This window comes from Staurois parvus, unplaced genomic scaffold, assembly GCF_062004578.1.
Source record: "Staurois parvus isolate SC_StPar_1 unplaced genomic scaffold, SC_StPar_1.0 ptg000827l, whole genome shotgun sequence".
NCBI classification, from domain to species: domain Eukaryota; kingdom Metazoa; phylum Chordata; class Amphibia; order Anura; family Ranidae; genus Staurois; species Staurois parvus.
In genome coordinates this window covers 6,239,167-6,253,574 of record NW_028318623.1, presented here as the reverse complement: position 1 = coordinate 6,253,574, position 14,408 = coordinate 6,239,167, and the positions used below count along the sequence as shown (strand labels likewise).

The window sequence follows — 14,408 nt, the reverse complement described above, 5'->3', positions numbered from 1 at the left end:
GGGAACCCACTGATATAAATGACCATATCTACAACTCATGATACATAAGTATGATGGTCAGTGGGAAGAATGCTCCTTACATTGATGGTCAGTGGGAAGAACATTCCTTACATTGGAGGTCATTAGGAAGAATGTTCCTTGCATTGGGGATCAGTGGGAAGAATGCTCCTTACATTGATGGTCAGTGGGAAGAATGTCCCTTACATTTATGGTCAATGGGAAGAATGCTCCTTACATTGATGGTCAGTGGGAAGAATGCCCCTTACATTTATGGTCAGTGGGAAGAATGCCCCTTACATTTATGGTCAGTGGGAAGAATGCTCCTTACATTGATGGTCAGTGGGAAGAATGCTCCTTACATTGATGGTCAGTGAGAAGAATGCCCCTTACATTTATGGTCAGTGGGAAGAATGTTCCTCACATTGGGAGTCAGTGGGAAGAATGCTCCTTACATTGGTGGTCAGTGGGAAGAATGCTCCTTACATTTATGGTCAGTGGGAGGAATGTTCCTCACATTGGGAGTCAGTGGGAAGAATGTTCCTCACATTGGGAGTCAGTGGGAAGAATGTTCCTTACATTGGGAGTCAGTGGGAAAAATGTTCCTTGCATTGGGGGTCAGTGGGAAGAATGTCCTTTACATTGATGATCAGTGGGAAGAATGTTCCTTGCATTGTAAGCTCGAAAGAGCAGGGCCCTCGAACCCCTCTTGTATTGTATTGTACTGTATTGCCTCATGTTCTGTCCCACTCGCTAATGTACAGCGCTGAGCAAACCCTTTGGTGCTATATAAACACTGTATAATAATAATAATAATTGTGGGTCAGTGGGAAGAATGTCCCTTACATTGGTGATCAGTGGGAAGAATGTCCCTTACATTGGTGATCAGTGGGAAGAATGTCCCTTACATTGGTGATCAGTGGGAAGAATGTCCCTTACATTGGTGGTCAGTGAGAAGAATGTCCCTTACATTAGTGATCAGTGGGAAGAATGCTCCTTACATTGGGGGTCAGTGAGAAGAATGTCCTTTACATTGGGGTCAGTGGGAAGAATGTCCCTTACATTGGTGATCAGTGGGAAGAATGTCCCTTACATTGGTGATCAGTGGGAAGAATGCTCCTTACATTGGGGGTCAGTGAGAAGAATGTCCTTTACATTGGGGGTCAGTGGGAAGAATACTCCTTACATTGGTGGTCAATGGGAAGAATGCTCCTTATACTAATGGTCAGTGGGAAAAATGCTTCTTACATTGGTGAGCAGTGGGAAGAATACTCCTTATATTGGTGGTCAGTGGGAAGAATACTCCTTATATTGGTGGTCAGTGGGAAGAATACTCCTTACATTGGTGGTCAGTGGGAAGAATAAGCCTTACCTTGGTGGTCAGCAGAAAGAATGTCCCTTACATTGGTAGTCAGAGGGAAGAATGCTTTGTACTTTGGGGATCAGTGGGAAGAATGCGCCTTGCTCCTTACATTGGTGATCAGTGGTAGGAATACTTCTTGCATTGATGGTAATGTGGATGAGTGCTTCCTATATTGGTGGTGAATAGGAAGAACACTTCTTGCATAGGTGGTCTGTAGGACGAATTTTACAGATAAGTTAAAAGATCAATGGTGTGAGTGGGAACTTATCTGGGAGGAAAAACGTGCCCATTGCTTAAGGAACCCCTAGCAACCTTTGGAGGAACCCTGGTTGAGAAGCCCTGTCAATGATCCTGCCAGTAGCACACCCTGTCTTAGGAGGATGACAATGCTCCCGCACTGTATTAAATCTGTGATGGCGAAGCATCCTCACCCTGGGACAGTTAGGCTGGCCATACATTATACAATTATCTTCCAATTTTCTGCCCAATTTCCTTTAGATTTACCTTCAACTGTGTAGTACAAGGGCCTGCCTAATTAGATACAATTGAAAGTGTTGTTTAGGTTTGTCCTCCTATTATATGGTTTTTGGTAAATCTAAACCAAAAATCTCCAGATATTTGTATAATGTATGGCCAGCCTTAGGCCTCATTCACACAGGTGGGAAACCTGATCAATGATGGATTGCTTTTCAGGTTGCAGCTGACAGCCAGTTTACAGGAATTCAGGAGGAGATACTGAAGCCTTCTGCATGCTTGTTTTTCGATAGCCAGGGGAATTGTTTCTACCCTAATGGGGAATTTATATTGAACTATCATGCAAGACCCACCATAGCTGTATTTGGCATGCAGTTGTGGCACATCCCTTTTGACTTCAATGGGCGCTCCCATTGACTCCATGCTGAGGTGAATTTGACTCACCAGGAAGGAGTGTATCCTTGGCAATTTGAAGTCACTTCACTGGCCGCCATGTAAATTATAAGATAGGTTGTCATGGGGCTTTAAATACACGGATCATTCACCTGTTATTACTGCCCTTCCACTACCAGTGTGAACAAAGCCTTAAAGTATTAGGACTACATGATATCGTATCCTCTCCTCATCTCTATAACATATGGGAGGGGGGTGTCTTGTAGTCTACAAGACAAACGGGCAGGGCTGATGACACTTTAGAGTGTATAGGACAGCACTGAATTTCTAACACAGTTAGTGGGTATTTTTTTGCACATATTGAACAAATTTAACAAAACAATTTCGAATGTGAGCAAATAAAAAAAGTTCATTTTTAGGGTCTCCTTATACTTTATTTATGAAAAAAAATCAGAATCACGGCTAACATTAAATTTTATGTAATGGCCAACAAGGGTAGAGTGAAGAGAGGCACTGTATCAGTCATATAATAAAAAAATTTAAAATAATAAAAAAACTATATGGTTCAGTTTTATTCTACTTTTAGACTGTAGACAAAGAACGTAAACCAAGACGAAGGTACGCTTGAGAATAATTCAATCTATATGTTGACACAACGATTTTACTGAGGAAGTAAAACTTTATTTTCATGACAGATTGCATACCAGCGCTGGACAGAATTTGACATTTCTTACTTTAAAATGAAACATAGCTCTGAAATTTAGTTCCTCTTGAATATATTTGAATAAACTCAACTCTTGATGCCACTGTGAAAGAGGCCCTTGTATCCTATTATAATAGGTTAGCTTGTGGCGACGTTCAACATACAGTACTATAACAGGGAACTAATTATTTAATTTGCTATTCAGAAAACAATGTAATAGAATTCCCCTAATTTCTTGCACAATGTTGCGTCGAATATCTTAGTTCTTCCTTTGTGTACACAATAATCACTGGGTTAGTCATGATGTTTTATAGTATAGGCTAAATATCCACTTATGGGTCAACTTATAAAGCAGTGGTATCAGGTACGGATTTATGTTGTCTGCCCCCCCCCCCCAAGCCCCTTTTTCCCCAGTTGACTGGCCAGCCTTAGTATACTACTAACAGGGATGTCCAGCAGCCATGGCAAAAATGTGGAATTGCTCCTTCTCCCCCTCACTAATGCATATCAAACAGTAGATAGGCTTACCACCCTGCATGCGCTGGTGCTCCCATTTTCTGCCCCTGTCCTGTGCCGCAGATGCCCATAGTTGGCATGGAGGGTGCACTGTGCATGTGTGGTTTGCTTTCCAGCAGCTGGTTTGGTTGCACATGCTGGGTGTTTTTTTTTATGTCGGCTACAAGGTGCTTGGAATAACTCTTTGGGGTAACTCACATTGTTTTTTAGTAGGGCACCTTGGTCACAGCACCCCTGCAAACATTTGTTACACCTACCTTCTGGACTGGGCCTTTTGGCTGAGAATGGAGGAATTTTCATACTGGCTGCTAATGTCTTGCACTTGGCACCCCTAAGCACTTTATATTGTTGCACAGCACTATGCACCTTATTAACTCCTGATTAGTACAGTGTAAGCCCTCAAAGTTGTCCAGAAAGTCTTGGGCATGTGGCCTTGTGGTCAATTTCTCCCCCTCCTATAGGGTATCCCTTTGGGAGAACCCTACCTAGTACTTGGGTGGACCTTGCCTCAGAAGATCCTCTAAAGAATGGGGTCCACCTGACTTTGGCTGGGTGGACCTCAAGTACTTCAGTCCTTGTCAGGCGTTTTATGCCGCAGAGGATCAAGGCCAAAGTCCTTTCTCTTCAGAGGAGAACCATGTGTATCCCCTGTGCATTTTTTGTGATTCACTTTTTGCGTGCACACATGTAAAACCTTTATCCCAAAAGGAATAAAAGGTTTGCTTTAATGGATATTAACCCCTTGGTGCCTGCGCCTCCCGGCCCTTTAAAGGTTTCAGAAGCCGGGAGGCAGGGCAGGGTTTTAGGGTCATGTGACCGCCATGATTCACCGTCACGGCGGTCACATGAATGGGAAAGGTCCCGATCGAAAGAGGAGATCGGGACTTTTCCGTGAGTACCGGACGTGTGCTGGGAGCTTTTCTTAATTGCACACAAATGTGTGGCCGCTCGGCATCTAGGCCCAGATGCCGGGAGGCTGCACATTTGTGTGCGGACGACGTGAATAGGTTAAAGTAAGGGCTGGAGTTTGGCTTCAGTCAATTTGTTAGTGTATCTAAATCTGCTAATACACTTAACACCCCCCCGCCCACCAGACTGTAAGTGCTGCTGTCTGTTGTGCCCCTTGTGTTCCTTCATCCAGAGTGGAGGCAGTTTAATTGAGGAGGTGTGTTACTGCCCAGACCACCAGGTGAACACAGAGGGGAAAAGCCGAAAAAAAAAAAAGAAACCGAATGCAGTCACCACATCTGATGATTGGTAAGCTGCAATACATTATATTTTTTGGTTTTGGGCTCAAAACCGCTTTAAGTGGTACTAAGTTTTCTGTGGAAAAAACTGAGTAGTCAGCTCACCCTAAGAATACATGATTTGGATTATGGCCCTGAGTGTAGGTGAGCATTGTGTAAACTGGAAGGTATAGAATGCTAAGTATGCAATGTGGTCACTGAATTAGTGATTCTCTCCCACACAGGAATACAGTTCATGAGTAGCAGTCATTCAGAAACACACACTAAAAAAGGTTTGGTTAGTCATGGAGTAAAGAGGCAGTTGCATAGCTCATCCCACTCAGCTATGAAACCCCATTGGTAATACTGGCCAGCTCAAGACCACAAAAAAAAAAAAAATCTTTAGTAACTATTTTGGTTTGAATTGTGTGAATTTTGGAGCTTTACCTGACTCAAATGTGTCAATTTGTGTTTAAAAAAACTCCAGTTTTGTTGCCCTCCAGAGGACTTACCCCCCTTCCTGACCAGGCCATTTTTTGCGGAACGGCGCTGTGTTACTTTAACCAACAATTGTGCGGTCATGCAACACTGCACCCAAATTAAATTTACGCCCTTTTTTCCCACAAATAGAGCTTTCTTTTGGCAGTATTTGATCACCTTTACATTTTTTATTTTTTGCGTATAAACAAAAGAAATACAGTTTTTTTTCAAAATATTTTTGACTTTTTGCCATTAAACATATCCAGTAAAAAAATTTAAAAAATCAAATTTCATCATAAATTTAGGCCAACATTTATTCTGCTACATGTCTTTGCTAAAAAAAAAAAATCCCAATACGTGTAAATTATTTTATTTATTTCAGGTACTTATATAGCGCCATCAATTTACACAGCACTTTACATATATATTGTACATTCACATCAGTCCCTGACCCTCAAGGGGTGTACAATCTAAGGTCCCTAACTTACAATCACATACTAGGGCCAATTTAGGCAAGAACCAATTCACCTACCAGCATGTCTTTGGAGTGTGGGGGGAAACCGGAGTACCCGGTGGAAACCCATGCAGGCAGAGAGAGAACATGCAAACTCCAGGCAGGTGGTGCCGTGGCTGGGATTCAGAACCAACGACTCTAGTACTGCCAGGCGGAAGTGCTACCCATTTAGCCATTGTGCTGAAAGTTATAGCATTTACAAATGGTGGTATATATACTGGAGTTTTTTTATTTTTACTAGTAATGACGGCGATCAGTGACTTAGCGGGACTGCGGCGGGTATTCTGACACTGGGGGGAACTGACTTGGTGTCACTGGTGTCACTGACATCCTCAATGCTAATAAAAAGCACTGACACTGTATTAATGGCACTGGGCAGGAAGGGGTTAACATGTGGGGCGATCAAAGGGTTAGCTGTGTGCTGTTTCACAGTGTGCTGTGTGCGTGCTTTACACTGTAAGCACACTGCTTTGCATGGCTCTGCTATGCAGAGCCATTCAAAGCAGTGTGCTGGAGCTGACAGAGTAGAGATCTGTGTTGTTTATACACTGGTTGTAACGGAACCGGACCCCAGACCGCACTTGGGTATATTCCGTTATACCGCAGCTTCCCTGTCCGAACACAAATCCACGGACCACACCCTTGAAATCCCTCAGGAAATAGACAGCACCTGACTCTTCTTAAAACAGAAAGTCAACTCCTTTATTTTTACACAAACAACAAGTTATATACACAGGGTGGGGAAACACAACCAGGAACAGGAAACACATCATCAGCCCGCCCCATCAGTGGGAAGGGCAACAGGAAACACATCATAAGCCCGTCCCATCAGTGGGAAGGGCTACAGCACATGGCAAAGAACAATGGACAGCTACGTGGTCGAGAACAAAGGACAACACACCAATACACAATACTAGGACATTCACATTCACACCCTGTACCCCTTAACAGGCACAGGGTGAATTAAACATAATGAGGGGAACATGAGCTGACACAGAGGTCCCCCCACCCCCAAAAGTCACTCCCGTCACACTGGTCTCTTCCCTGTCGGTAATACTCGGAGATTGCCAGGTGCTGGCGGGGAATCACAGACCGGAACCCGGTGATTGACAGGCCGCGAAAGGTTGCGCGGGTAGGGCAATTGCGTGCCCCCTATCTAGAACTGCAAAATCACATATATATACATGATTTTGCAAACCCGTGCCGCCCTGTAGCAGTATTTCTTCGGATTAACCTCCCTAGCGGTACTCCTGAGTGTAGCTCGGGGTAAAGTTTCTGTACCAAAAGTGGTAACCCCGAGCTACACTCGGGCTTACCATGCGGCGCTGCATAGGGAGTCCCTGCAGAGCTTACCTTGTCCTTCACTCCCAAGATGTGTCCCCTGCAGCATCCCCGGCCATCTCCTACAGCTGATGCCGGAATCTGGCTTCTGTGTTCCGGTCCCTGTGACGTCGGGACGTACGGGCGCTGTCGGCGGCGGGAAATTTGAAAATTTTAAAAAATGTCATTTTTTTCCAAACAAATTTTACATAGTAAAACATTGCTGTTCCAACCCATTTCACATACATTTTGTCCCGAGTGCTTTGTCCTGCGCCCTGCCTGCATTTTGTCTGTTCTTTCTGCCTGGAAAGTGAGAAAAGTCCATGGTGTCCAAAAAGCGTCCCTTTAGGTCAAAAGTGGTTTTAGACCGGCTAGAGAACAGCGATAGTAAATCAGAACTACTTGCAGAATTGAGTGATAATGATTCGTGGAAAAATTCGTCATCAGACACTGAAAACGATTTTGCGACTTTGCTCAGCGATGTGCGAACTTGGCGCTATAGTTCAAATTTCAGTGTTTTTGGTTTTATTATATTATTGAATTAAATTTATTATTATTATATTATTATTTTTTATGATTATTATTAAATTATAATTTATGATTTCGTGTTTCAAATTTTATCATACCCGGGATGTTTACTAGACTCTTGTTCGGACAGATTTTAGTGAGTTATTCCTAAAAATTACAGGCCTACAATAAAAAAACTACATATTTCCATGCAAAATAATGGTACCGCTTTCAGCACCAAAAATCTGAAATAATCAGACCGCCAAGGAGGTTAAACGGACAACATCATTGTTACATAAACCATTTTATTGTTTAATGCAATAAAAAAAAAGATCCTTCCTTTCAGTCTGCAGGCTGTCCTTAAAGCTGAACTACAGGCTCCGAACTTTAATATCTATAATGGTATTGCGTACCACCGGTCTGAAAACTTTCCCACTTTGGTTCTGTTACAGTAAGCGGTGAGGTACCGTATTTGCCGGCGTATAAGACGACCCCCCTACTTTTCCTGCTAAAATGTAGTGTTTGGGCTATACTCGCCGTATAAGACTACCCCTCTTCCAATGCACACCAGTGGGAGGAATAGTGCCCCATCATGGATGTCAGTGGGAGGAATAGTGCCCCATCATTGGTATCAGTGGAAGGAATAGTGCCCCATCATTGGTATCAGTGGGAGGAATAGTGCCCCATCATTGGTATTAGTGGCAGGAATAGTGCCCCATCATTGGTATTAGTGGCAGGAATAGTGCCCCATCATTGGCATTAGTGGCAGGAATAGTGCCCTATCATTAGTATCAGTGGAGGAATAGTGCTCCATCATTGGTGTCAGTGGGAGGAATAGTGCCCCATCATTGGTATCAGTGGCAGGAATAGTGCCCCATCATTGCTGTCAGTGGGAGGAATAGTGCCCCATCATTGGTGTCAGTGAGGGGTGGAATAGTGCCCCATCATTGGTGTCAGTGGGGGGTGGAATAGTGCCCCATCGTTGGTGTCAGTGGGGGGGGGAATAGTGCCCCATCGTTGGTGTCAGTGGGGGGGAGGAATAGTGCCCCATCGTTGGTGTCAGTGGGAGGAATAGTGCCCCATCATTGGTATCAGTGACACCAATGATGGGGCACTATTCCTCCCACTGAGACTTGCTGACCCTGTTCTCGTATGGTGCTGCTGCAGCCAGCATATGTGGTTGCAGCAGCACCTCTACACAGAACACTTACCTGCTGCTCCGGCACTCAATTTTCACGGGGCCGTTCGGCTCCGCCCCCTCGCCGGTGATTGGCCGCCTGTGTGCCTTTCCTGAGCTACAGTTCTGGCGGCCAATCACCGGTGAGGAGGCGGAGCCGAGCAGCCGCACGAACATCCAGTGGCCGAACTGAAGGAGACGCCGCGCTTCCTGGACCGAATCGTCGTGGGACTGGATCCAGGTAAGAGACATCAGCCCCTGCAAACCCCTGTACTTAATGCCACAGCCCCCCTAACATGTGTACCGGCGTATAAGACGACCCCCGACTTTTGAGAAGATTTTCAAGGGTCAAAAAGTCGTCTTATACGCCGGCAAATACGGTAATTGTAATTGGTGGACCTGAGGCCTCGTGTACACTGCTGCTCCTAATCGTGAGTTTAGGATCTTTTGGTGTTTTTTTGCCAAAAGCCCCTGAACTCAACTCAATAAAAGCCTATCTGTCCATGTACACATAGGCTTTTACCAGAGTTTAAGAGCAGCAGAGTTTAGGGGCAGTTAAACTTTCCTATTCTGAACACAGAATAATCACGTTTAGGAGAGGAACGTTTTGGCCAATAAATGCTAAACACGAGCAAACGCAGCTAAACGCATCTAAAAGCAGGTGATCGCTAGCACTTGGGTGTTTATCCATGTCAATGGAAAATACCCTGATCAATCAAATGAATAAACATCCAAGTGCTAAACACAGGTAAACACAGCTAAACGCGGAACTGCGTTTATACATGTTTTGCAGTGTTTAGCAATTTTCTGCTGCCATGAGAGTTTAATGATTAGGTGAGTTCATGTGTACATGAGACCAAGACTCCTGGCCTGGACCACCCATTGCACGTGCGTCATCAGCCTCAGCTCTGCCTCCAAGCTCAGCCTTCATCTCAGATCCAGCCCCAACCTCATCTTGACCGCAAGCCACACGAACATAATTGGGCCACCCTGTTCTGTATTTTCCAATGCTTTATGGAAAATGTAGAGATGTTTCCCAGCACAGAGTTGACCTATGAAAGGATAGAAGTCTTTCACGCAGCACATGGAAGTATGCATCTTTCAGAGGGACATGATGACAGTGGGCGGGGGTGTGTGAAAATTTCAAGAAAAGTAAGGAGTTCTGATTTACATTCTGTCCACGTTTTAATAAAGCCTTGGGAGTGCAGGATCCTGGAGCTGAGCTTTAATGGCAAAGCCTGTCCACAAAGCTCAATAGCAAAGATCAAATTTACACAACTGAACAAGCAACACTTTTAACACTCCCTTCTTCTCTTTGCCTGTTCTCTACATATTGGGCTCTACAGATTTTCAATTTGAAAAAGACAGCCTGAAATAAAGCAGGTTCTGCTGTGCTCTCTTAATACCCACTCTCCTAATGTCAAGCTCCACCTACAGTAAGCCCAGATGTTTCTGCAACTATAGCCAAGTAGGAAACAGCATAGGGACTTAGAATTGTCATCTGTATATCCATAGCACCAGAAAGATGAGATATTTGCCCAATGCCAACCTGATAGACAAACTCTCATTGTCCCAGTGTCAGAGACTAGTAGCTATAGCAGAAGAGAGGATCCTTCTGACCAGCTGGATAAGTACAGAAGTAGGTCACCCTAGTGGATGAAATGATGGAATCTAAGCACTATCCAGTATTCACCAGAGCTCCTGATGGTGGAGATAGGTTTTGCTGCATGTTAGTACCAGGTCCGGGGCTGCTGTTAGAAACCATGGGGCCCCATACAGCAAACCTGACAGAGCCCTCCCCCTGCCAAGCCACCCCCCCAAAAAAACAAAACAGTTTACTATGCTTCACTTATGACTGAACACAGTGAGTAATAGGTACTGATCACTTGTTGTGTTCATCATCCTGAAGGATCCTATTGTGTGCTTGCAGTTACCGGTCGGAAGGAGAGGAGGGAACCAAGGAGCACTGCTGGGGTGGGCACACAGAGAGGCCTGGGCAACAATGTACGGTGCACAGGGAGGTGATGGGTGCAAAGGGGGGGCAATTACTGGAATCGATCCCCTTTATGTCTCTCTCTCTGCAGCAACTGAATGCTAGTGGGAAGGAGAGGAGAAGAAGCCAGCTTTCAGCTGCTCCAGAGAGAGCCATACAGGGGATCAATTCCAATAATTGACTCCCCCACCATCACCTCCACCACCATTTCAATCACCTTTCCTGCCCATATCTGATTAACCCAGCTGCCTTGGCCCCCCCTGCTGGCCTGGGCCCCGTACAGGAGGACCAGTGGTACCCCCTTATCCATGGCCCTGACCAGGTCACAGTCCTCATGATCGCCCCACCAGGAGGTGAGCATACCAGGATCCAGCAGCAGGTATAGCAAGTAGGGATCAAGCAGAATCGAGGAACAAGCTAAAGGTCGGTAACGAGTAGTAGCAGAAATACAGCAGCAGGAGTGACAAGAGCGTGATATTTGCTGGAGAGAACACAAAAATCTGGTAAAGAGGGAGGTCAAGGCATGGCTAAAATAGAAATAGGTGGAGCAAAGGGTTCAAGGTTCAAGAGAAACAAGCATCAAGGTAGGATTTATATATAGAGCATATCTACGCTAAAAACAACAAAAATATTTGTGAAGTATGATCGTGATACCAATCGACAATTAAATATACCAAATAAAATTCTCATAAGCAGAATAAAGTGCATCAATCCAAATACATATTTAAAAATATATAAAATGCAAAAAAAAACTTAACGTGCATAGGCATAAAGGTGCAAATATCAAAAAAAGTGCAAAAAGTCCATCATAGAAGGTGAAAACAAAATAAGTCGTATGACATATAAGCCAAATGACGTCTTCAGGGGATGAGCTGAATGTCATTCTGACGAAACGCGTCAGCCGTGGCTTACACGTGACATCATCACGCTCTATGCCAGCAGTGATCAGTGGCTGTGAAGCTATCACCCTGCTACTTTTATTTATATATTTTATGGTCATATACCGACCCTATATGAAGCTTTGTTGGAAGCCGCTTGTGAATTTTTGGAGATTTTAATAAATAGCGTGAAACCTTTTATTATATATACTTTTCTATGGGAGTTCACTTTTTTATTTTTTGCTGCCGATGAACCCTTGTGGTGGGGAATCTCGATGGCAAATTCACGATATCTGTGGAGGAATCTTATTGGTGTATTTGACCATTTATAATGTAATGGTCCATTGTATCTGGTAAAAAGTGTCACACAGCAGGGTGCACTGAGTGTTGGATTCAGGGGCGGACTGACCGAGTGCCCGGGGTCAATAGAGGGCCCCATGAGTACCTGGTACCTTTCATAGGCATTTTTGGGTGTGGTTTGAGTATGGGCGAGGACACAGGGGCCTCATGATTCCCTATTGCCCAGGGGCCCCATGAGTTGTAAGTCCGCCCCTGGTTGGATCTCACCACATCACAATACATCTAATGAGTGATTTGTTGCATAGTAGTGGATCACTCTTCTTCAAGCACTGTGATATTGAACTTATTTGGTTTACACCTTCTATGATGGACTTTTTGCACTTTATTTGATATTTGCACCTGTATGCCTATGCACTTTAAGTTTTTTTGCACTTTATATGGTTTTTGAATATTTATTTGGATTTATGCACTTTATTATTCTTATGAGATTCATCTATTTATTTAGCTATGCTTTTTTTTGTATATTTAGGGTAGGATTGTTCAAGGATTTTTCCAGGGACCTGTCTGGCATCTCAGGTGCCCAGGGGCGGACTGACCATTTGGAAACTCGGGCACTGCCCGAGGGCCCAGGGTCAGTAGGGGGCCCCATGAAATGCCCCTGGTATTCTTTTCATAGGCTTTTTTGAGTTTAGGGAAGGACACAGGGGCCCCATGATCCCCTATTGCCCAGGGGCCCCATGAGTTGTCAGTCGGCCCCTGGTACAGAGGATGCTTTTCCAGTCTTTTGACGTGTGTGAAGTCAAGCCTAGTCTCTGTGAATCCTAACACTGACTGACAGAACATAGAAGACACTGAGAGGGACTAGCTAGGACTGAACTAATTAAGGCTAGTTTGGGCAAGGACACAGACTCCCCATGATCCCCTATTGCCCGGGGGCCCCATGAGTTGTCAGTCCGCCACTGCAGGTGCCTAAACAAGAAGAGACACCAACAGGCACAGCAGAGGTCGCAGGGTAAGACCCGGGTCCTGACACTCATCTTGGCTCATATTATGTGTGGTCTTGGTAGGATACGGCTCTACTGCTAAATTCAATATACTGTATATTCATTGCACCATGACGGGAAGAAAATATTGAATATGCTTTACACAGTAAACAGATTCTCTGTATAACATAGAAATGACTCATTGTATCACTTCTGTTTCTGAATAATCTTGTGCATCATACCCTGGGTGAGAGGGTCCTTGCTGACGTCACTTCAGAGCTCAGACCGGTAGGAAGTGGTGTGCAATTTTTGTCAGCACACTAACACTTTGTGCAAATGTTTCTGTGTTTGGTGCTGTATGCATGCCACCGAGGCTTCACTCTCATGTTAAAAGACACGCAAGACCACATATTTAACTGGAATTGTTTATAGGTTTGGAACTTTTGCAAGTGGTATCACAAAGGGGAACTCCGCTCCTGCAGCCCAATGGTGTTCTCATGATAGCTACAGTTACAATTCACATCCACTACCTGCTGGTGAAACGTGGTAGTGCAGAATTACCATGTAATACAAAGGCTTTCTAGGCTGGCCATTACATTTCATCGGCTGGACTCCCATGTTCTGGGTAAGCTAAGCATAGAAAGGATAGGTTGTTCTATTAATTACTAGTGTGCTATGTGGAAACTCTACACCCACCTAGGTAATCTGTACTACTCTGTGTTGTGCTTATTTAATAATGTGGAGGGACAGCCATTTGTTTGGAACTAAATCCTCATGTTCCTCTTTCCTCCCCAGTCGTCCTCATATTTAGACCTCTAAAAAAAAAAAGAAGTCGATTTAACTACTGAACCTGTTATACATTAGGGTGACCAGACATCCCCAATTTTAGAGGGCTGTCCCCCGGTAAAAAAATGTCCCTTGTTAAAAGAATGTGTCCCCAATTTCTTTATAGCTTTAACCAATTCAATACCGGGCAATCTTACACCTTCCTGCCCAGGCCATTTTTCAGGTTTCAGCGCTCTCACACTTTGAATGACAATTGCGCAGTCATACAACATTGTACCCAAACTAAAATTTTATCATTTTCTTCACACAACTAGAGCTTTCTTTTGGTGGTATTTAATCACCGCTGGGGTTTTTATTTTTTGCTAAATTAACAAAAAAGACCGAAAAGTTTGAAATAAAAACACGTTTTTCTTTGTTTCTGTTATAAAAATTTTTGCAAATAAATAATTGTTCTTCATAAATTTAGGCCGAGATGTATTCTGCTACATGTCTTTGGTGAAAATAACCCAAATTAGGATGTATTTTTTAGTTTGTAGGAAAGTTATAGAGTTCACAAACTATGGGATAGATCTGAATATTGATCAATCCTGAAGTACTGACAGCCAGTCTAATTTCTTGAGGTCCAAGAATATCAGAACAGTACAGATATCCCCCAAATGACCCCTTTTTGCAAAGTAGACAGTCCGACGTACTTCATAAGAGGCATGGCGAGTTTTTTGAAGTTGTATTTTTTGTCATAATTTTTCAGAAAATGAAAAAAATTAAAAAAATTATTTTCACTATTTTTTTTTACATACT

General features: G+C 43.9%; 1 protein-coding gene across 1 annotated transcript in view; it reads left to right on the top strand.

Moving 5' to 3' along the window:
- BCL3 (BCL3 transcription coactivator) overlaps nt 1-14,408 on the top strand; it is a 112,001-nt gene that overhangs the window by 84,919 nt on the left and 12,674 nt on the right. The gene's annotated exons all lie outside the window — the stretch shown is intronic.